The sequence below is a fragment of the Zea mays genome, chromosome 3 (assembly GCF_902167145.1).
Source record: "Zea mays cultivar B73 chromosome 3, Zm-B73-REFERENCE-NAM-5.0, whole genome shotgun sequence".
NCBI classification, from domain to species: domain Eukaryota; kingdom Viridiplantae; phylum Streptophyta; class Magnoliopsida; order Poales; family Poaceae; genus Zea; species Zea mays.
Window position 1 is genome coordinate 122078192 of NC_050098.1, and position 23050 is coordinate 122101241.

The following is a 23050-nucleotide window of genomic DNA, read 5'->3' on the forward strand; positions in this document are numbered from 1 at the left end:
CAACGGTCGGCCGCGCGATCGGCGCGCGACACGTGGCCGAGCCAACGGTCGGAATGGGGCACCGGACTGTCCGGTGTGCACCGGACATGTCCGGTGCGCCAACGGCGCCCGGATCTGCAACAGACAGCAACGGTCGGATGCGCTGTTTATGGAAATAAATCGGGCACCGGACAGTGTCCGGTGTGCACCGGACTGTCCGGTGCGCCCAACGACAGAAGGCAAGGATAGCCTTCCAGATGTGTTCTCAACGGCTCCTAGCTGCCTTGGGGCTATAAAAGGGACCCCTAGGCGCATGGAGAAGAACACCAAGCATTCCTTGAGCACTCTTGATCACTCACACATCAATCTCGCGCACTTGTTCGACATTCTAGTGATTTGAGCTCCGTTCTAGTGTGCTAGTCTTTTGAGCTCAAGTCTGGGTCTTGTGTGTGCGTATTCGCTGTGATCTTTGTGTCGTGTGTGAGTTGCTAATCCCTCCCTTGCTCTGTGATTCTCTGTGAACATCTTTTGTAAGGGCGAGAGGCTCCAAGTTGTGGAGATTCCTCGCAAACGGGATTGAGAAAAGAAAAGCAAGAACACCGTGGTATTCAAGTTGATCATTGGATCACTTGAGAGGAGTTGAGTGCAACTCTCGTCCGTTGGGACGCCACAACGTGGAGTAGGCAAGTTTTGTACTTGGCCGAACCACGGGATAACCACTGTGTCATCTCTGTGATTGGATTCTTGTGGTTATTGTGTTTTGACTCCTCTCTAGCCACTTGGCATAAACTGTGCTAACGCCTAATCAAGTTTTGTGGCTATAAGTTTAAGTTTTTACAGGATCACCTATTCACCCCCCCTCTAGGTGCTCTCAGATTGCCACATATAAGAATAACAAATATGCAATCTACCATATAATTTGATCCTTTCCAAACCAAGGTAAAATATTTTAAGTTCATTCTCATGTGCTTCATTTTTCCTATGTGGCTACAAAAGACATAAAGGAATATAATAATTAAAAGCAATGTGCACCTAAGATTTAATTTTTTTACCATCCTTTGGATATCCCTTAGTTGTAGGCCTTTTGCTTGATTCCCACAAAGGTTAATCCTTATTCCCTACAACACAACTTTTTGCTAGAGATGAATATGAAGTTAGTGATATAACAACTAAATTTATCTTTGGGTCAATCTTAAAGGATAGACAATGTAAGATTGATAGCTTGAGATAAGGATTGAGTTAAACTGCTCAAGCACCCCAAAGCTTCATATCATCTCTAGGTACCTGCAAAACTTATTAAGTACATTTTGGTACCCATCTCATGATGGGTCCATCAAGGTTAGCCAATAAGGACTTAGGCACCCAAATAGCCTTGGTCCTAGAATGTGGTGAACTCATCACCTTTCTAGCACAAGAGTCAAATTTGGGTCTCCTAAGCATATTTGAATGTATTGACAAGTTAGGCTTAAGAGTTTTACCCTTTGGACAAACCTTGAATAGATGACCTTTTTCACGGCAATTGTAGCAAATGCGGTGCTTATCCTTGCAATGCATTTGCCTTTTGTTTTCATCCTTTTTGATGGTCATCTTTCTTGATCGTGCAAGATCTTGGTTCTTCATGTGGGGGCATGAATCAATTTCATGACCCTTCTCCTTGCATCCATAGCACCTTCTATCGCTTCTCTTTGATCTTTCTTTGTTGAAGCACATAGGTACATTGTTAGAGCAAATAGTATGAGCATTAATTTTCTTACCATGAATTTTGCTCATGCCCTTCTTGGAAAGCTTGGTATTCTTTTGAAGGGGTTTTGTGCATGCTACGGTTGTCCCCTTCTCAAGCTTTTTCACCATATTATCACGGTTATCTTGAGAAGGTTGAGCATGACACTTTCCCTTCAAAAGAGTTAAGCTCCTTCTTAGCCTTCCAACTTCTTCGTTGAGCTCTTTATTTTCTTGTGTGATAGAAATATCACTAATTCCTAAAATTTCTAGCTCAATGGAAGATTGGCTTTCTTGAGAGCAACATTTGTTAGCACATGATAATATAGTTTCTACTTGAGTACATGTGCATATGTGAGGTTGGTATGATTTCAAATTAGTTAACACAACCTCATGAGCCATTTCTAACATGATATGTGAATCCATAAATTTATTATGAGAGCACACAAGCATATCATGTTTTTCTTGCAAAGCTAGATTTTCAATATTTAGCCTTTCTATCGTGTTCTTGAACATAACATTTTTATTTTCTAATTGAGCAATATATGATGAATGATTAACAGCTTTAATTTGCTCAATTGAAATGTCTTCATACCTTTGGACCAAATCATCATGAGAGCACTTTAGCTTCTCATGCTCTTTGGTCAACTTCTCTAAGTCTTCGATTTTTCTGATGAGGAAGTCTTCTTGCTTATGAAGCATTTCTTTTTGTTCTTCCGCTCTTTTCATGAGTTTGAGCAAGCTCATCCGATGTTTCTTGCTTAGCTAAGCGAAGAATTGTTGAAGATAATCCTCATCTTCACTATCACTTTCTTGCTCCTCCTCATCCTCACTTTCGCTTTCACTGTCACTCCCATTACCGACAAAGCACATATGAGAAGTGGATTTGAAAGACGAACCTTGTGAAGAGGTGGATTCGTCGTTTGGTCTCCATCGATCATTTTCTTCTTCAATTTTGTTCTTTGCCTCATCTTCCTTCATTTTGAGGAACATCCTTTCGGCGATTCTCATGGCAAGATCTATTGCCCTAGGATCAACATCTGCACAAAAAGATGAAGTCGAGGCAATCTCAACTTTTTCAAGCTTAGAAGCACTTTCGTTTCTTAGTCCCCCCAACATGATCTTTTCCTCACGCGGTTAAGCGTTAGAACGAGGATTAGACTCTGATACCAATTGAAAGTTGCCTAGAGGGGGGTGAATAGGCAAGTTAAAACTTTTTCAACAAAAAACTAGAAGCAAACTGGGTAAAACTGAATTGATCTCGAAATTCACCCAGTTAACTTTGGAAATGAGATGTTCTAAATGATCCACAAGGTTCAAAGTAGTAGATCTGAGAAGGGCACTTCTCAAAATCCACACACCAAAAGGATATAAACAAATCTTTCACGGAATGGTGAGAGAACGAATAACACGAATAAACACAATGAGCAAGAACACAAGAGACACAAGATTTATCCCGAGGTTCGGTCACACCACAAAAGGTGCCCTACTTCCTCGTTGAGGCGCCCACAAAGAGCTGGGTCTCTTTCAACCCTAATCCTCCCTTTGCCGACCACAAAGGTCAAGCCCACACAATAATCTTTGCTCAAACGAGCGGGTAATACAAACTTTCTTGTGGTCTTCCACAAGATTTGGAGACTCACAAGAGACACCTAGTCGTCTAGGAGCTAGAAGCTCCAAGAGTAATGAATCCACAAAGAACTCGATGTAGTACCAAAGCTCGAATGAAGAAGAGCAAGAGAGATTTGGAGATGAAGCACAAAAACCGCAGCTCTCAAACTCACTCAAAGATTTCTCTCCAAAGATTTGAAATGGGAGAGGCAAGAGATGTGTGAGAGAGAGTGGGAGGTGTTCTTCAAGTTAGAAATGGAGTTTGGGTCGTGCTCTTGTGTATGGGGAGAGTGGTAGGAGTGAGTATATATAGGTGGAGCTCAAAACTAGCCGTTGGGCAGATTTTTCTGTCTGAGACCGGTTGAACCGCCCCTAGGACGGTTGAACCGCCCCTAGCAGGTCAGGCACACTGTCTGCCAGTCTGACTGTCAGACTGACTGGCAGACTGACCTACAGACTGGTCAAGTTGACCAAGACCGGTTGAACCGCCCCTAAGACCGGTTCAACCGCCTGGGGCAGGCTGACAAACAGTCTGCCAGTCAGACTGGTAGACTGTAGGTCAGACTGCAAAAACAGGTCCTGACACCAGTTGAACCGCCCTAGGGCCGGTTCAACCGCCTGGGGGTTACACTGGCAGTCAGTCTGCCAGTCAGGAGGTCAGACCGGTCAGGTGACCCTGACACCGGTTGAACCTCCCCTAGGACCGGTTCAATCGGTTTTGACCAGTGAGGTCCGGGGAAAATACCCCGGCTAAACTTTCCCTGGACACCGGTTGAACCTCTCTGGACCCCGGTTGAACTTGCCCTGGACCCCGGTTGAACCTCTCTGGACCCCGGTTGAACTTGCCCTGGACCCCGGTTGAAGTTGAAGTTCAGCTGGAGTTGAGAAAGCTCAACTCAGCTGAAGTTCAGCTCAGCTGAAAAGCTCAGCTGAAAAGCTCAGCTGCAGCTGAAGAAGCTTAGCTCAGCTGAAGTTCAGCTCAGCTAAAAAGCTCAGCTGCAGTTTAAGAAGTTCAGCTGTTTTTCAACAAGAACACTCTAGGTTTCTCAAACCTAACCATGGTCAACCATAGAATTTTAAAGAGATTTTGGTTTTCAAAAAATAGCTTTTGAATATAGAGGCTTGAGCTTTGGCAAACACCTACCTTCTTTTTGGATCCCTCTTTATAGTACGACGATTCCTATACTCAAGTTAAATAAAATATAATTAAGTAAACTCCTTGAGTCATTGGTGTCTCATGTGAGATTTCTCCATGGCGTTGCTTCATAAGGATCACAAACATCTTTGTCTCACCTTTTGAAGCAAACATAAATCAAACCATGTGACTTGTACCATATCACCATATGTGAGTTCAAATCATGGCTTCAAGTCACTGTACTAATGCATCAACATGTTATAACTCTTCATAGCTGATTAGTTCATCGACTTAGTGCAAGTACTCCCTTCTTCACCTTAGCCATGGTACCTCGGTCCACAAGCCGTCGCTTGGCCTTCACCTTCGCTTAGTTCCTCGAAGCCCTTTTCTTGCTATCTTCACCCTATCAAGCCATTCTTGAGTCACATCATATTGAGCATCCATTGAGAGAATCATTTCTTCAATATTGTGAACCTTGCTTGAATGTCTTCTAGATATAACCGTTAAGATCAATCAAGCTCTAGTTTGATTCTCATAGAAGCATATATGGACTGATAGTAATATGGTCAAGCCAATTCATGATTCCTCATATCTTATTCACTTTGGCTTGACCTATCCTCTTAATCACTTCATCCTCTATTTTGATCATATGTATGTAGTGATTTCTCGGGTCTTGTCCATATATTCAAACCAATATAGAGATCATATAATATCTATTTGCATTGTCTCATTGGTTATTTAACCTTGTGTTGAACCTTTGTTCACTGTCATTATACACTATTCAAGTATGTTCATCATACTGAATTTCCTGTTCAACACTTAGCAAACTTGTTAGTCTTTTAAATGTGTTGTCATCCAAATCACCAAAACTCACAAAAGGGATGAATGCACTTTCACATACCTCAAGAGGTTTTAGACCATGAGAAATCGTATCCCTGAGGTCACTGAGGCAGCAGTGATTGAAGACTTCTATCAGGGATCTAATGATTCGGCCTTCGTCCGAGCCATACTGCAGAAAGCGCTGACCATATCCGAACAACTGTGTTGAGAGGCGGACTTCTACATCACCGCTAACGAGTGGGCCTAGGACCTCATCGGAGGAACAAAAACTGCACCATCGGCACCGCAGCACGACGCGAACCCGCAACCCGACAGGCGTTGGGAGAAGAGGCCTCGTGAGGAGGTCCACGCTGCCGGACCACCCGTCGCTCATGCCCTAGGGGCACCTTATGGAGGCGAGCGGACACTGGACAACATCCTCGATGCCTAGTGCCCGTACCACAAGGACATGCGCCACACCTTGCGGAACTGCGGGGATTTCAAGCACTCCGTTGGGAATGGCCAACCGTTCCAGCCTCTACCACCTCCCCCACCACGAGGATGGCCTGGCGAGCCCAGGCAACCTCAGCAATAGGAAGGGGGAGGGGGTGGAGCATTCCCACGCGTCGACGGGGAGGTCAACGTCATCTTTGGATGACACGGGTCGCAGGAGAACAGAAGGCAGCAAAAGCTCAACGACCAGCAGGTCCTGGTGGCAACCACCAGTGCCCCAGCCGAGTGGATCAATGGCTCAACTTTGACCATCCTAGAAAGTACCCACTCCTCGTTGATCCGGTGATCCGAGAGAGCAGAGTAAAGAAAGTACTACTGGATGGGGGAAGCAACATCAACGTTACCTTCCCCCGGACGCTCCTAGGCTTGGGGTCGCACTCAAAGACCTCACCGAGTCAGACACCCCTTTCTTCGGCATTGTGCCGACCAAAGGAGAGTACCCGCTCATGCACATGTCCATCACCTTTGGAACTCCGAAAAACTACAGAACTGAGTTCCTAAGGTTCGAGGTGGCGAGTTTCGACTACGGGTACAACGCCCTCATCGGCAGGCCGGGACTGGAAAAATTCATGGCCATTCCGCACTACTCGTACATGATATTAAAAGATGCTAGGACCACAAGGAATCCTCACCGTGCGCACTGACTTCCAAGGCGCCGCAGAATGCTTTCGAGGAGCCATCCAGACGACCCTTACTACTAGACCGCCGACGACTTCCTCCACGCAGGCGAACACAAAGCCTAAGGAAGACCTCGCAATACCCACAAATGATGCTCAAGCTGTGACCTCTATGCGGCCGACTAAGGAGACCAAGAGGATCAACCTAGGATTCGCTGATGAATGCAAGACCGCCATCATTAGTTACAGCCTCGATGACAAATAGGAAAGAACGCTCGTCCAGTTCCTGCAAGATAACCGAGACGTATTCGCATGGCAACCTGCGGATATGTCGAGAGTCCCGAGAGAATTGGCCGAGCACAAATTGAAGGTCTATCCTCAAGCAAGGCCGATTCGATAGAAGCTGCATCGTTTCGCTCCTGACAAGAGAGAAGCTATTCACGCCGAGTTAGCTCGCTTAGTGGCTGTAGGATTCATTAGAGAAGTGCTACATCCTGAGTGGCTAGCAAATCCTGTTCTTGTACTCAAAATGAATAAAGTGGATTGGCGCATGTGCGTCGACTATACTGATCTCAACAAACACTGTTCGAAGGATTCCTTTGGGCTCCCTAGAATAGATCAGGTGGTTGACTCAACCGCTGGCTGTTCTATGTTGTCCTTCCTTGACTGTTATTCTGGATATCATCAGATTAGCTTAGCAAAAGAAGATGAGGAGAAAATTGCATTCATCACCCCGTTTGGAGCTTTCTGCTATACCTCCGTGTCGTTCGGCCTCAAGAACGCAAGAGCGACCTACCAGAGAGCCATTGAAACATGCTTAGCCAATCACTAGGGCAAGTGGCTGGAAGCCTACATCGACGATGTGGTGATCAAAATAGAAAACTCAGAAAACTTCATCAAAGATTTGCAGCTGGTCTTCAACAGCTTGAGGCGATACCGGTGGAAGCTCAATCCAGAAAAGTGTGTCTTCGGAGTACCGGTAGGGAAGTTACTAAGATTCATTGTCAGCCACCGAGGGATTGAAGCCAACCTAGAAAAATTGAGGCCATCATGAGAATGGAAGCGCCACGATCATAAAAAAAGGTATAGAGGCTTACTGGATGTATGGCACCCCTGAGCAGGTTCATATCAAGGCTAGGCGAGAAAGGCATGCCATTCTACAAACTGCTCAAAAAGGTGGATAAGGTTCAGTGGACCACAGAGGCACAGGAAGCTCTAGAGGCACTGAAAAAGTTCCTGACTACACCACCAATACTCAAGCCACCACGTCGAGCCACGCCGAATCAGCCAACAGAAGATCTGTTGTTATACATATCCTGCACGACTCACGTGGTAAGCACCACGTTAGTAGTCAAGCGGGTGGAGGAAGGACATACATACTCAGTGCAAGCATCTGGTCTACTTCATCAGCAAAGTTCTCGGGCCCTCAAAGATGAAGTATCCCCAAGTCTAGAAACTGCTATACGCGGTACTTTTAACCACTCGCAAGCTCCATCACTACTTTGACGACCACAAAGTCATAGTAGTCACATGATTTCCAATAGGGGACATTCTTCAGAACAAAGAAGCTATCGGAAGGATAGCCAAGTGGGCATGTGAGCTGGGAGCTCACGACATAGAGTTCCAACCTCGCACGGCAATAAAGACTCAAGCACTGGTTGACTTCGTATCAGAGTGGACTGAGCATCAGGTCCCAGACAACCCGGAGACTACCGAAGTATGGAGAATGTACTTTGATGGCTTGCTGAAGTTGCAGGGATTCTCTTCATTGCTCCTGGAGGTGAACAACTCAAGTATGCACTCCAGCTATTATTTCCAGCACCAAATAATGCGGTAGAATATGAAGCACTGATCCATGGATTAAACATCGCCGTATCACTCAGCATGAAGAAGCTGATGGTATATGGAGATTCGCTAGTGGTCATAAGCCAGATAAACAAAGTCTGGGATTGCTCGACTGATTCCATGGGCAAGTACTATGCAGCCGTCCAGAAATTGGAGGACAAATTCGAAGGGTTGGAGTTCCATCACATGGAAAGAGACCGCAACACGGCAGCGAACGCGTTGTCGAAGCTGGGATCCAGTCGGGCTCAGGCTCCACCCGGGATCTTCGTCCAAGAAATATCACAACCGAGTATCCTCTTTGTTGGGACCATGCTTCGTCGCTGAAGGTCCTGCAGGAAGAAACAGCTTCGGCTGAAGCTATCTGTACGTAATGCCGAAGGGTACCGTTCATCAAGCTTCGGAATTGCAACGTATCCGAAGATGAAGGGTCGAACCGACTTAAAGATAGAATGACCTTTTAGTCCATAAAGGTCTGAGTCAATGTTGTAAACTTTTATGAGGGGCATGATTGTAATTCCTCACAGGCTGTGTCCTGTGCCTATAAATAGTGAACAGTATTCCTTTACTGTTCACACATTCCTGTAATTGCAATCGCTTCACTCGGAAATTATCCTTTGCCAAGGCAGAGGTATAAAAGTATCTAATATTTGAATACATCAAGTTTATATAATTTACTTGTCTTTAATGCTTCATATCTCGCATTATTTTATATAATTTCTGAGAGTTTAATTACGAAGATTCAACATTCGTAATTGTACCGTTTTTAACCTTCGTCCGAAGTTCATTAAATCCTTAAGGAAATAATGCTTCAGCGGACGAAGGGCATTAACATTTAACATTTTATGTTGCCTTGTTCTTAATTCATAGCATTTGAGAACAAGTCCCCAACATTGGCGCCCACCTCCAGTGAACTCACTTCCACTTTTCTGAGCTGATGGCTTCGTTCAACATTCAAGCTAAAGCTGCTTCGGCTCCGAAGCTGGTACTCCCGATAACAGGCGGTTCATGTTCAGAGCCAGCCAACAAGAAGCAGAAGAAGGAGGCACAGAGAAGGGTACAGCATGTCGGGGTGCAAGGACCCTTCATCAAGTCAAGATGGTCTCACATTCCTATTACCTTCTCCCAAGAGGACCTTCAACTCAAAGATTACCCACACAACGATGCTATGGTTATCTCTTGTGTTATCAAAGGATTTCTGGTTCACAATGTTTTGGTTGATACAGGCAGTGCAGCTGATATCATATTTGCTAAAGCCTTCAGACAGATGCAAGAGCCCGAAGATAAAATTCTTGATGCCACACATCCCCTTTGCGGCTTCGGAGGAAGGCAGATTGTAGCACTCGACAAGATCTCAATGTCAGTGGCCTTCGGATTTATCAACAACACAAGGACTGAACAAGTTATGTTTAATATTGTTGACATGGAATACCCTTACAATGCAATCATTGGTCGTGGTACTCTTAATGCCTTCGAAGCAATTCTGCATCCAGCTTATCTTTGCATGAAGATACCTTCGGACCAAGGCCCCATTGCTATTCATGGAAGTCAAGAAGCTGCCAGAAGGGCCGAAGGAAATTGGACAGACTCAAAAGCAATCCATAATATAGATGGAACTGAAGCTTGTGAGCAATACAAGTTCAGAAGGGAAAAAGCTGCTTCGGCTGATCAGCCGAAACCCATGCTCTTATGTGAGGATATAGCAGAGCAGAAGGTGCTATTGGGATCTCAATTGTCCGAAGAGCAGGAGAAAACCTTGATAAGGTTTTTGTTCAAAAATAAAGATGTTTTTGCTTGGTCAGCTAATGATCTTTGTGGAGTTAATAGGGATGTTATTGAGCACTCGCTCAATGTTGATCCATCCTTCAGACCTAGGAAGCAGAGGCTTCGGAAGATGTTTGATGACAAGGCCGAAGGTGCTCGGAATGAAGTGAAAAGACTCCTCAGTGCCGAAGTTATTAGAGAGGTAAAATACCCAGAATGGTTGGCTAACACTGTTATGGTGAAGAAGGCCAATGGTAAATGGAGAATGTGTATCGATTTTACTGACCTCAATAAGGCCTGTCCGAAGGACGAGTTTCCACTACCAAGGATAGACTCTTTAGTTAATGCAGCAGCTTCATCGGAGCTTATGAGTTTGCTGGATTGCTATTCAGGCTATCATCAAATTTGGATGAAGAAAGAGGATGAACCGAAAACCAGCTTCATAACCCCTAGTGGGACATATTGTTACCTTCGGATGCCCGAGGGGCTTAAAAATGCTGGAGGAAGCTTCAACAGAATGACAGCGAAGGTTCTCCATTCTCAGATAGGCAGGAATGTACTAACTTATGTTGATGATATCATTGTAAAAAGCACGAAGCAAGATAACCACATTGCTGATTTACAGGAGACCTTCGCTAATTTTAGACAGGCTGGTCTAAAGCTGAATCCAGAAAAATGTGTCTTCGGAGTAAAGAAGGGGAAATTTCTTGGTTGCCTAGTTTCAACAAAGGGAATTGAGGCCAACCCAAGTAAAATCGAAGCTATACTTCGAATGGAGCCACCAAGTACAAAAAAGGGGGCTCAAAGATTGACAGGAAGGCTGGCATCTCTCAATAGATTCATATCCAGATCAGCAGAGAGAAACTTACCATTCTTCGAAGTGCTGAAGTCAGCCGAAGTCTTTCAATGGAGACCAATCCAGCAGAAAGCCTTCGAAGAGCTGAAGCAGTATTTGATAGATCTAACAACATTAACTCCACCTACGCCAGGGGCTCCTTTGTTATTATATGTGGCAGCTTCGCACTCAGCGGTAAGTGCAGCACTTGTTCAGGAGAAGCTTGAAGGCCAAGTTAAGAGGCAGGCCCCAATATATTTTGTATCCGAGGTTCTTAGTTTATCAAAGAAAAATTATACAGAATTGGAGAAGGTACTATATGCTGTTTTGATGGCCTCCAGGAAGCTTCGGCACTATTTTCAAGCTTACAACATAATTGTTCCTTCTTCACAACCCTTGAAGGATATTATGAGAAACCGAGAAGCTACTGGAAGGATTGGAAAATGGGCTGCAGAGCTCAATGAATTTTGTATCGATTATGTTCATAGATCTTCGATTCAGTCCCAGGCGTTAGCAGACTTCATTGCTGACTGGACGCCAGGGGCTCAGGAGGAAGAAACAAATAAAGATGTCGAAGCATGGACAGTGTTTTGCGATGGGTCTTAGGGAACCTTCGGAGCAGGAGCGGCTGCTGTGTTGGTTTCACCTTTCAAAGTTAAAACTTGTTATGCGACAAAACTTGATTTTAGTTGCACAAATAATATCGCTGAGTATGAAGCTTTGCTCTTGGGTCTTCTAAAATTAAAGGCAATGGGAATCAGAAGGGCCATTCTTAAAACTGATTCTCAAGTTATCTCTGGTCATATTGACAAGAGTTACAAAGCAAGAGACCCGAAGCTTGAAAAATATCTAGATACAGTCCGAAGGATTGAGGCTTCCTTCGAAGGTTTCTCTGTCAAAAATATTCCTCGTGGAGAAAACGAATACGCTGATCTATTGGCTAAGTCAGCAGCCCAGGGGCTGCCCATACCTTCGGAAGTATTTTTTGAAACAATAAAAGCACCTTCGGTCGAGCTTCTTGAAAGAGCAATCCTTAATATATCCCCTGTTCACAGCGAAGATTGGAGAACTGAGATCGTCTCTTTCCTTCAGGGTAATTTTCTTTCAGATGACGAAGCTTATAACAGGAGAATAGAAGCAAGAGCTCGACCATATGTCATAATAGAAGGGGAGTTATACAAGCGTGGGGTCTGTTCCCCATTGCTCAAGTGTTTATCCAGATCCGAAGGTATAGAATTAATGAAGGAAATACATGCAGGCCTGTGTGGATCTCACATTGGATCTAGGCCCTTGCTTGAGAAAGTTTTTCGCCAAGGATTTTATTGGCCAAAGGCAGCTTCGGATGCAGCGGATATAGTCCAAAAGTGCGAAGGTTGTCAGAAATGTGCAAGAGATCAAAAACAACCTTCGTCTTTAACTCAATTAATACAACCCACTTGGCCGTTGCAAAGGTGGGGTCTTGACTTGTTAGGTCCATTACCACCAGCATAGGGGAACTTAAGATATGTGGTAGTGGCAGTGGAATATTTTTCCAAATGGATTGAGGCAAAGCCTTTAGCCACAATAACTTCATTTACTATTCAAAAGTTTTTCTGGCAAAACATTGTTTGTCGCTTCGGAGTGCCGAAGGCTATTACTGTGGATAATGGGACACAGTTTGATTCTGAGGCCTTCAGAGAATTTTGTGATCAAATCAGCACGAAGATTCATTTTGCATCAGTCCAACACCCAGAGTCAAATGGACTTGTCGAAAGAGCCAATGGAATCATAATGACAGGAATAATGAAGTCAATCTTCAATCAGCCTAGGGGAAAGTGGCCAGATGAGTTAATCAAAGTGGTGTGGAGCCATAATACAACTATATCAAGGTCAACAGGCTTTACGCCCTTTAAACTATTGTTCGGTGACGAAGCAATAACTCCAGAAGAAGCCAAAGCAGGATCAATAAGGACAGTAGCTTCGGCAGAAGGCGAAGACGAAGCTGATTCCTCTGTAGAAAAAGATGCTATTGAAGGGATCAGACTTCAAGCTGTGGAAAACATCAATAAATATCAAGCTGAAACAATAAAATGGCGTGACATAGGTCAAGCTGAAGAACATTGAACCAGGACACTTGGTGCTTCGAAGAGTAGCTAATCCTGAGACAGTAGGCAAACTACAGCTGAAGTGGGAAGACCCCTTTTTAGTAGTATCTTCGTCGAGACCCGGTTCCTACAGATTGAAGGATATGGACGACAACAACATTCCTAGATCGTGGAATGCGGATGAGCTTCGGCGATATTATGTTTAGTTCGATGTAATTTTTTATATTCTTTTTTGTGGCACCCTTTTCCTTTCCAAAGGGGGAGAAAGGTTTTTAATGGGGCCACAACATATAATTTTTCCTATTTCAATTTTATGAGAGTGATATCCCCCCAAAAATGTAAATGTAAATGCAAAAAAAAAGAAAAGGAAACAGGGAGAAGCTCAAAAGTCGTTCCTAAGGGAATGCAGAGCTTACAGCGAAAAATAAACGCTGATTCCGCCGAAAGTAAAAGGCGAAGAAGCTCCTAAGGGAGGCTTACAGCGAAAAATAAGCGCTGATTCCGCCGAAAGTAAAAGGCGAAGAAGCTCCTAAGGGAGGCTTACAGCGAAAAATAAGCGCTGATTCCGCTGAAAGTAAAAGGCGAAGAAGCTCCTAAGGGAGGCTTACAGCGAAAAGTCAACGCTGAAGGACTATGATTATGTGTTTTGATATTCATTTGCACAATACATCCCATCATGTCATTTGCATTCATAAAACATGCATTTAGACATATATAGAATCATCATTATACCGCACAAAAAACAAAGATGCTTCGGCAATGAGGGAAAATCGAAGGAAAATTTTTATGCTTCGTTGTGCACGAAAAGAAGGGAAGGTGTTTTTCGCCTCCGGCTCAAAAGAGAAGTTTCGTTCACAGCAAAGCAGACTGTATACGGATAAGGGAGACAGAATATATTACAAGGTATGTACAAATTTACATGAATTGTTTCATAGCTATATTACAAGAGTTTCTCCAGAATTTTTGCAGGAAAGCATATTGTAAACAACTTTAAGCTTCAGCTAAGGCTTCGTCTTCAGCTTCGTTAAACTTCAGCGTTGTCATTCTTCAGCTTCGTCATCCTGTGCATACCAAACAGCAGAGTAAGAAAGGTGCAAATTTCAAAGGAGTAGGTAAAAGTAACAAACATAAGTTTCTTACCGGCTTAAGATGGCTTCGAGCTTCGTCGCCTGCCATTTTTCGCCCGCCACTTACCCAGATCTGGGTCATGAATCTATTTCCGATGCTTCTGGCTAAGCTTGGGATATCAATCAAATATGAAGCTGACAAGCTGAAGTTTGGTCTGTTCACAATGTTTCCATGCGTGCAGCCAGCCTTCAAAAAAGCAGTAGCTGTGCCCCGAGAAGCTACCAGGGCGCATAAGTCGGCGTGCCCACCAATAACTTCGTCAAGGGCATCAACTTCGCCTTCAATATATTCTAATGTTCTCGGCATATTTTCAGCTGAAGGTGTAAATTTCGAAGAGCTACCTCCGACAGAGTGAAACACATCCTTCAGCCGCTGCACACATCGGCTGCCAAAGCTTAAGCATTTCTCCTGAAGTTCTTTAAAGGATTTCTGCAAATTTGAGTATTTATCCACTTCAGTTTTCAGGCTTGCTTCAAGATATTTCTTTTCTTGCTCGAATTTTTCTGATTGTCGGAGCAATTCATTCTTTAATTTGTCATTCTCCGTTTGGACTTCAGCCAAAGAACCCTCCATGGTCTGAATAACAAAATCCTTCTTTTCTAATGCACCTTCGTGCTCTTTGACCATGATTTCAAGGTCTTGGATTGTGAAGTCTTTCTTTTTCAGATTGGCTTCGTGATTTTCAACTTTTTTAGCCAAATCTTGAATGACAGCTTTGTTTTTCTCTTCTTCAAGATCTTGTTGCATTTTTAGAACCTTGCTTATTAATATGCTCTGTCGAAACGATCTTCATTAGAACACGACCTAAAAGATAATAATAATAGTAATAAAATAACAAAAATATTCGTTACCTTGAAGTTAGCATAAAGCAAGCTTCCGGCGATGTGGTGTCGCTGATAACGGCACAAGTCCGCTTCCAGCTTCGGCAAGCCAATGCTTTTGGATAGGGTTCTAACAATTTTGGCCTCGGTGCGGTTCCGAAGGCATCTTAGTTTCCCTTCGTTGACCCCACCAAATAGCACATCCCCTGATTTATATCCGCAAGATATAGCATATTTTTTCAATTCCTTTTTCTCGGCGTCTGTTAACTCTTGTCCAAGCAAATCTTGAAAGTTAAAATTTCCTTCTTCCGAAATTTCATCAATTTGTTCTTTCCCCTTTTCAGTTGTTGTGTTCACCGCAGCCACAGTAGCTTCTTCTTCAGCCATTTTCATGAGTATATTATCAATAACCTCAAGTGTGGTTTCCAGGTTCGACTCTTCGGTGGTCCCGGCTTCGGCCCCAGTAGCTTCGGCTTCGCCGGTTTCAGCTTCAGTGGTTTCCACTCCGGTAGCTTCGGCTGCGGCGCCTTCGGCTTCGGCAGACTCGGCAAAGACAATTTTTGACACCGTTGCCGGTGGCGGCGTCTGATGGATCACATCTGTCACTTGAATAATTCTCCGTTTTTTCGGCTTCGCAGGACTTTCTGCTGCCGAAGCTACCTTGTCCTTCTGAAAAAACTTCGTCAGTTCCAGTGCCAGCGGACTTAGCCTGATAGGCAAGGGTTCAGTCATTACCTTCATAATCTCTTCTACTTCAGCAGCAGAAGGAGTAACAGGAGTATCTTCTTCTCGAACCAGCGTTTCCGGCCCTGGAGATGCGCTTTTTCTCTTTCTTGTAGTGGCCACCTTCGGCTCAGAGTTTAACTCTTCAAGGCTAGGTTTGTCAGAATCTTTCTTTTTCTTTTTTGCTACCTTGGCGACCTCTTCGTCAGTAGCGCTGGCAATTCTTTTTCGCTTTGGGCCTCTAGCATCCCCGCCCACTCGACCATAGTCAGCATATTCAAAACCTATAGCATCAAGTACCCTGTTCAGCCTTCGCTTCGGCCGAGTGTCGAAGGCTGCTGTCATCAGCTGGTCCTCTTTTTTGGAGTAATTTCCAAGAATTTCATTACTCATTGTTTCAATTGTATCGAGCCATTCTTGGCAGGGTGCTTTAAAATATTTTTTAAACTTATAATAATAAGGCAGTCTGACAAGTTCCCCTTCTTTCTTTTCCCCTTTAAGCTTCGGCATGGTCCACTCTTTCATAGTTGGAAAAACCCTGAAGGCCAGGAATTCCTGCACTAAATCTCTAGTGCCAATATGTTCTGCAATAATTTTGAATTCAGCCAGTGCAGCCCAAGTTGGACCTTCTACTGCCATTTTGCATCGGGGTCTTGTTTCTTCGAAGATCAGTTCAAGAGGGCTCTGTACCAGCTTCTCTTTGTCTTTGTCAACTTTGACATAAAACCATTCTGATTTCCAGCCTGCCGGCCATTTGCTTCGGTAGCTGATCACAGGAAACTTCATGGTCTTCCGATAAGCAAAATTATAGCAACCAAAATTTTCATGCAATCCATCTTTTCTGGCCTTAGTCTGGTAATGCAGCTCATGAACTCGACAGAAGCTGTCGGCAAACGGCTCCACTGCCTGGCTTCGGAGAGCCCAGATATAAACACTAAGCCTGACAATGGCGTTAGGTGTCAGCTGATGAAAATAGATCCCAAACCTTTACAGCACATCAGAAATCATTCTATTCAAAGGAAACCTTAACCCAGCTTTCAGAAAACTCTTGAAAATAACTATTTCATCCTTTTCTGGCTTCGGGGTAGTTTCCCCCCCGAAGCGAAGCAGCTTCTTCTCATTTTCACTGAAATAGCCCGACTTTACCATTTTGGAGAAATCAGCCTTGGAGACAGTCGACTTTCCGAAGTCCAAATGGCTGGGCTTGCTCGGTACGGCGATATGGTAATCATCATCGGAAGCAGCTTCCTCAATATCTCCTTCCTCCGCTTCGGTAGCAACTTGTTCTGTATCGGCAACAGTCTGTTCTGTTTCGGCGGAGGGGATTCCTTCCGAGGACATCAATCCGGATCGTCGCATTGCTTCGGAGATAGGAACAGTCTCCGCTCCTTCGGCTTCGCCTCCCTCACGCTCAACTCTAGCGGTAGAGCGCACTCTGGCCATTTAATTCTGAATTTCTTGGGAACTAAATAACTTCCTCTTCCGAAGCTTTTCTTCTGATGAAGTAGGCTTTAAACTGGAGCTTCGTCTGATTGCGAGAGTCAAGCTTCGGCTATGGTTAAAAATTTTGGTAGCAAAACAGTGCAATAGCAATGAATGCTGTGGTAACTTCACACCTACCCGTCTGTTTATATAGTACTGCAGGTAAGAAGGTGAATCGTCAGGATTTTTACACTAGGCAAACAGCTGCTCACACCCGCTGCGCGGTGGACCGCAGAGACCAAATAGTAACCCTGCAGGGTGGGACCGCTAAGCGCTCGGAAACTGTATCGTTTCTCGACAACGAGCTCAGGGAAGGTGTTTTTCGGACCTTCGGCTTCCTGAATCCTAAGAGACTTTTTTCACGGATCAAGCTCGTTACGAAAAACGATCTAGCACCGCGAAGGGGCTACTGTTGGGACCATGCTTCGTCGCCGAAGGTCCTGCAGGAAGAAACAGCTTCGGCTGAAGCTGTCTGTACGTAATGCCGAAGGGTACCGTTCATAAAGCTTCGGAATTGCAACGTATCCGAAGATGAACGGTCGAACCGACTTAAAGATAGAATGACCTTTTAGTCCATAAAGGTCTGAGTCAATGTTGTAAACTTTTATGAGGGGCATGATTGTAATTCCTCATAGGCTGTGTCCTGTGCCTATAAATAGTGAACAGTATTCCTTTACTGTTCACGCATTCCTGTAATTGCAATCGCTTCACTCGGAAATTATCCTTTGCCAAGGCAGAGGTATAAATGTATCTAATATTTGAATACATCAAGTTTATATAATTTACTTGTCTTTAATGCTTCATATCTTGCATTATTTTATATAATTTCTGAGAGTTTAATTACGAAGATTCAACATTCGTAATTGTACCGTTTTTAACCTTCGTCCGAAGTTCATTAAATCCTTAAGGAAATAATGCTTCAGCGGACGAAGGGCATTAACATTTAACATTTTATGTTGCCTTGTTCTTAATTCATAGCATTTGAGAACAAGTCACCAACACTCTTAGATCAGACGGAAGAGTGCAACACCTTGAGCCAACCAGAGACAGACCCTAATGACTGGAGAGAGCCTATCATCAGGTACATAAAAAATGAAGAAGAACAGGATGACAAGGCAGCAGCGGAACGCATCGCAAGGCAGTCAACCCACTACACCCTCATAGGGGGCACACTGTACAGAAGAGGTGCGACGGGAGTCCTCATGAAATGCATTCACTTGGTTATTGGGAAGCATCCGTTAGATGAAATCCATGCCGGGCAGTGCGGAGTACTTGCAGCATCCACAACTCTGGTCGGGAAGGCTTTCAGATCTGGTTTCTATTGGCCAACAGCGAAGAGTGATGCTGCTGAGTTAGTCTAGAGATGTGAAGCTTGCCAATTCTTATCAAAGCAACAACATTTACCTGCACAGCAGCTGTAGACCATTCCTGTAACATGGCCATTTGCATGCTGGGGGCTGGACATGATCGGACCTTTCAAGAAAGCTCAGGGAGGCTATACTCACGTGCTGGTTGCCATTGACAAATTCACAAAATGGATAGAGTACAAGCCCATTGCCTCTTTGACCTCAGCCAAAGCAGTGGATTTTATACAAGACATAATATTCAGGTTAAGGATACCAAATAGCATTATAACCGAGTTAGGATCCAACTTCACCAGCTCTGAATTCTTCGACTTCTGCGAGCAGCGGAGCATCCAGATTAAGTATGCATCAATAGCACATCCAAGAGCCAATGGCCAAGTAGAAAGAGCCAACGGGATGATACTAGAAGCACTCAGGAAGAAAGTATTTGACAAGAATGAAAAGCTTGCAGGAAAATGGATCAAAGAGCTGTCATACGTGGTTTGGAGCCTAAGAACTCAACCCAGTTGAGCTCTACATGGAAATACCCCGTTCTTCATGGTTTATGGGTCAGAAGCAGTGCTGTCCGCTGACCTAATATTCGGGGCGCCGAGGTTGACTTTTGAAAGCATAGTTGAAGCAGAAGCTACCAGGATAGAAGATATTGATGTGCTAGAGGAAGAACGATTGAACACAGTAATTCAGTTGGCTAGGTACCAGCAGACCTTGAGGCGCTATCATGACAAAGTCGTGCGACACCGGTCCTTTGCAGTGGGAGACTTGGTCCTTCGCTGAATTCTAACGGGGGAAGGACAGCACAAGCTATCACCACTATGGGAAGGGCCATTCATCGTATCAGAGGTCACTCGGCCAGGATCATACCGGCTTACTCAAATGAATGACACGGAAGTGGGGAACTCATGGAACATAGAGCACCTCAGAAAGTTCTATCCCTAGCGACGCCTCAAAAATTCTCGAAGAAACATCGTACTCTGTAATTTGGGGACTTCATCATCAATAAAGTTTTCGTTTTCAAAGGCGTTCAGACTCTTGACTTTCAGCAGACTTCGATTGGATTGGACTTGAAATCAGCACGCTTATTCGACTTAGGGTGACCACTATACCCTACTAACGGAGCAATCGGCTTAAGTTGGCGACGACTTAAGTTGGTGCGACATGCTCACCCTAACCTGACCTAGGGTGACCACTATACCCTACTAACAGAGCAATCGGCTTAAGTCGGCGACGACTTAAGTCGGTGTGACATGCTCATGCTTACTCGACTTTGGGTGACCACTAAACCCTACTAACGGAGCAATCAGCTTAAGTCGACGACAACTTAAGTCGGTGCGACATGCTCACGCTTACTGGACTTTGGGTGACCACTATACCCTACTAATGGAGCAACCGGCTTAAGTCGGCGACGACTTAAGTCGATGCGACATGCTCACGCTAACCTGACTTAGGGTGACCACTATACCCCACTAATGGAGCAATCGGCTTAAGTCGACAATGACTTAAGACAGTGCGACATGCTCACGTCTACTTATCTTAGGGTGACCACTATGCCCTACCAGCCAAGCGATCGGCTTCAGTCGGAAAATGCCTTAAAAGCAGCATGGCACACTTGCTTTCACGATTGTTTAGGGTGACTACTATACCCTAACAACGAAACAATTAGCCCTTTAGAAAAAAGAACGTTTTACTTGTTGGCACCAGGGGCATGTTCTGGCGCCCTGTCCACAAAATATTCGAGTTCTAACACAACCATCACATGCACATAGAATTCATATTACATCGAGTGTTTTGCAGGACATCACTGCATCGAAACATCTTTGCTAGCAATGTCTTTCATAGGAGCGACAGAAGAAGAAGGACGACTTGAAGCATCGGGCGCAGCCTTGACATCGGCGACAATATCGTCAGGCACCACGACGTCGGGCCTCCTCATCAGGATCCGTCCAGCGCGAACGGCTTTGTCCATAGCCTTATCGCGCTGAGCCTTCAAGACGGCGCAGTTGTCCTCTAAAGCTTTGACAGCCAATCGAGTGGCCTCTAGCTCCTGCGCGACAAGCTTCTTGGAAGCACGCAGGTCCTTGATGGTGGAATCCTTAGTCGATAATAGCTGTCCAAGTCGTAGAACCTCATCTTGGGATACTTGCAGCTTGTGGAGGTGATGATCCAGGTCAGACATGGTGAAGCAGTGGATCCTCTCCAATATTGTCAGGGAGTTACTAGCATCACGGTACAACCTGTCCAGATTGTCACGAGAGGCCGTGAGTGCTCGTTTCTCCTCCTACGAACAGAAAGCAACATTCAGTACCAAGGCAACAATAGCATGGAAGGGTCAACCAAGGAAGTTTACCTCATGCACCATTTTTTCAGAGTCAAGCTGGGCATTAAGTGAGAAATTCAAAGAACGTGCACTGTCCAAAAAAGCAGAAGTCTGAGCCAAGTCGGCTTGACTTTGAGAATACTTCTCCTCAAGTTCAGAGCATCATTGGGCCATATCCGACAACACAGCTGAAAGGGAATGCATGACTGAGAACAAGTTGATCAAAAAAAATAACTAGGGAAGCTGTAAGATCACTAACCAGCATTCGACGCTTTCAGGTCATCGATCTGTTTCTGGAGCAGCAATGGATTCCACTGCATCAGGTCATCGGGAACAGTGGCGCCATAGGATTTCAGCTAGGCAGATATTCCATCAACAAAATCCTATGATCATAGACAGATAAGCAGAAGAAAGATAATTCGCTAACATGTACAACATAGAGCAAGAGACCGACTCACCTAAAGATTGGAGAGGAACATTGGTAGACCTAGGGCAGGAGGAACTGAGGCATGGCTTGACGAGGGAAGGTTAGCAGGAACGATCTGAAAGCACTATCTGGGGTGACCTCAGCCCCACCAGCAGACAGCAGGCTCCTTGCATCTAGCTCACCGACCTCTAAGGCGACTTGTCCAGTTAAAACTGTGGAAGCACATACTGCCATCGCTCCATCGGACCGAGGTGGGGACGACCCGACGTGGACACCCATGGAGGCATGGGAAAGAGAGCACACCTGAACACCCTCGGGGGCTGGGTTGTAGCTTGCACTACCCACAAGAGCTGGATCACTACTAGCAACACCCTCGGGGGCTGGGTAGCTGCCGGCACCACCCTCGGGGGCTGGGTCTTCTGCTGTTGCCACCTCTAAGGCTGAAGGCCCCTCAGCCACCTCCATGGGAGTCGGATGACTCAGATCAGCAACTCGGCATGGAAGGCTGCCCTCCAAAGTCGACGATGCACAAGACACTGCTCGAGTTACCTCTTGCCCAGCGGAATCGAGCAAGGAAAGCCCACCGTGTGGGACCTCTGAACAGACGGCCAGGATATTGTCTTCAGGAGGCTCTAATAGCATGTCTTTGGGTATGACCTCCTCCAGTACTTAATCAAAATCTGATATTGAAAGCCCCTGAAGACTGACAAGGGCCGACAGAGCTGGAGAGGGAATATCACTACCCCCCTCGCTACCTCTATAGTGCCGGCTGTTCTTGCGGATCTGCGGAACTTCCTCTTCTTCTTCCTCTTCGTCCTCGTTAAACAGGTAGACAACAACCTGTGCACGATCACAACCCTTGGCATCAACCTCAGGAATGGCCTCTGCCGGTACATCATCAGGAACCAGTGCAGAAGGGCCTGCACCCTGGTCCAAGCACGACAGTCGCCTCTTCTTCCTTTTCTCCTCGACAGGTGCAGTCGGGCGGCTCACTCGGCATGGACGCTTTGGGCGGGCACCTTTGGGTTTCCGAGTTTCCACCTCTTCACCAAGTTCTTGCCCAGCTGTGATGGCCATTGGCTCAGTGTGGGCTAAGTCGGATGATTCCCCAGCCAGCAAGCTAAGCACATCATCTATCTCCACGTCATCAGTGCTAGCCGGCATCTCAAAATGAGTCTACCTCTCACCCTTAGGAAGACTCCGAAGTGGGGCAATCAAAGCCTCAATGTCCTCAGAAGAGAGTCGCACTCTAAGACCCAGGCTACCGTCACGAGAAGGAGGGTTGGACACAAACTCAGAGAATGGCCTAAGTGGTGGCAGGTTCCATGCATAATAGGCCACAGGAGCACCAGCATTTGAAACTCTACCCCTCAGGATCATGTACAGTCGACTCATCAGATCTTCAGTGGAAATTTTTCTGTTCGTGACCCGGGTAGAATCGTTGACACCGCTGTACAAATAAGCAGGGCAGGCCCTATCCTTTAATGGTTGAATGTTCTTGAAAACGAAGTCAGCAACTACAGCTTCAGAGTCAGACCTCTATCCTTCAGCAAGCAGATCTCGGCAAGCAGTACTTTAGCCTCTGTTATCTCCGAAGGGGTCGAAGATTCTATCCAGCTCGGTGTGCGGATATCTGGCTGGCTCCCTGACCGAGGGGGAGGGACTTGCAGTGGTTCTCCATAATAAACCACTCAAGGCGCCACCCCTTGATGTTGTCCTTGAGAGGAATGTCGAGGTACTCTGCTTTCCTCCCCTGGCGAAGCTCCAGACTTGCGTCGCCAACAAGCTGGTGTTGTCCCCCAGCCATCCTAGGCTGACAATGATAAAGGTATTTCCAGAGACCGAAATGGGGGAGAATCCTAAGAAAGGCCTC

The 23050-nt window shown here is 45.3% G+C and overlaps 1 pseudogene; it reads right to left on the reverse strand.

The window, feature by feature from the left end:
• The window catches only part of LOC109945083 (serine/threonine-protein kinase STY13-like), a 44587-nt pseudogene extending 26072 nt beyond the window's left edge, over positions 1–18515 (reverse strand).
• Between the last annotated feature and the right edge of the window lie 4535 nt (positions 18516–23050).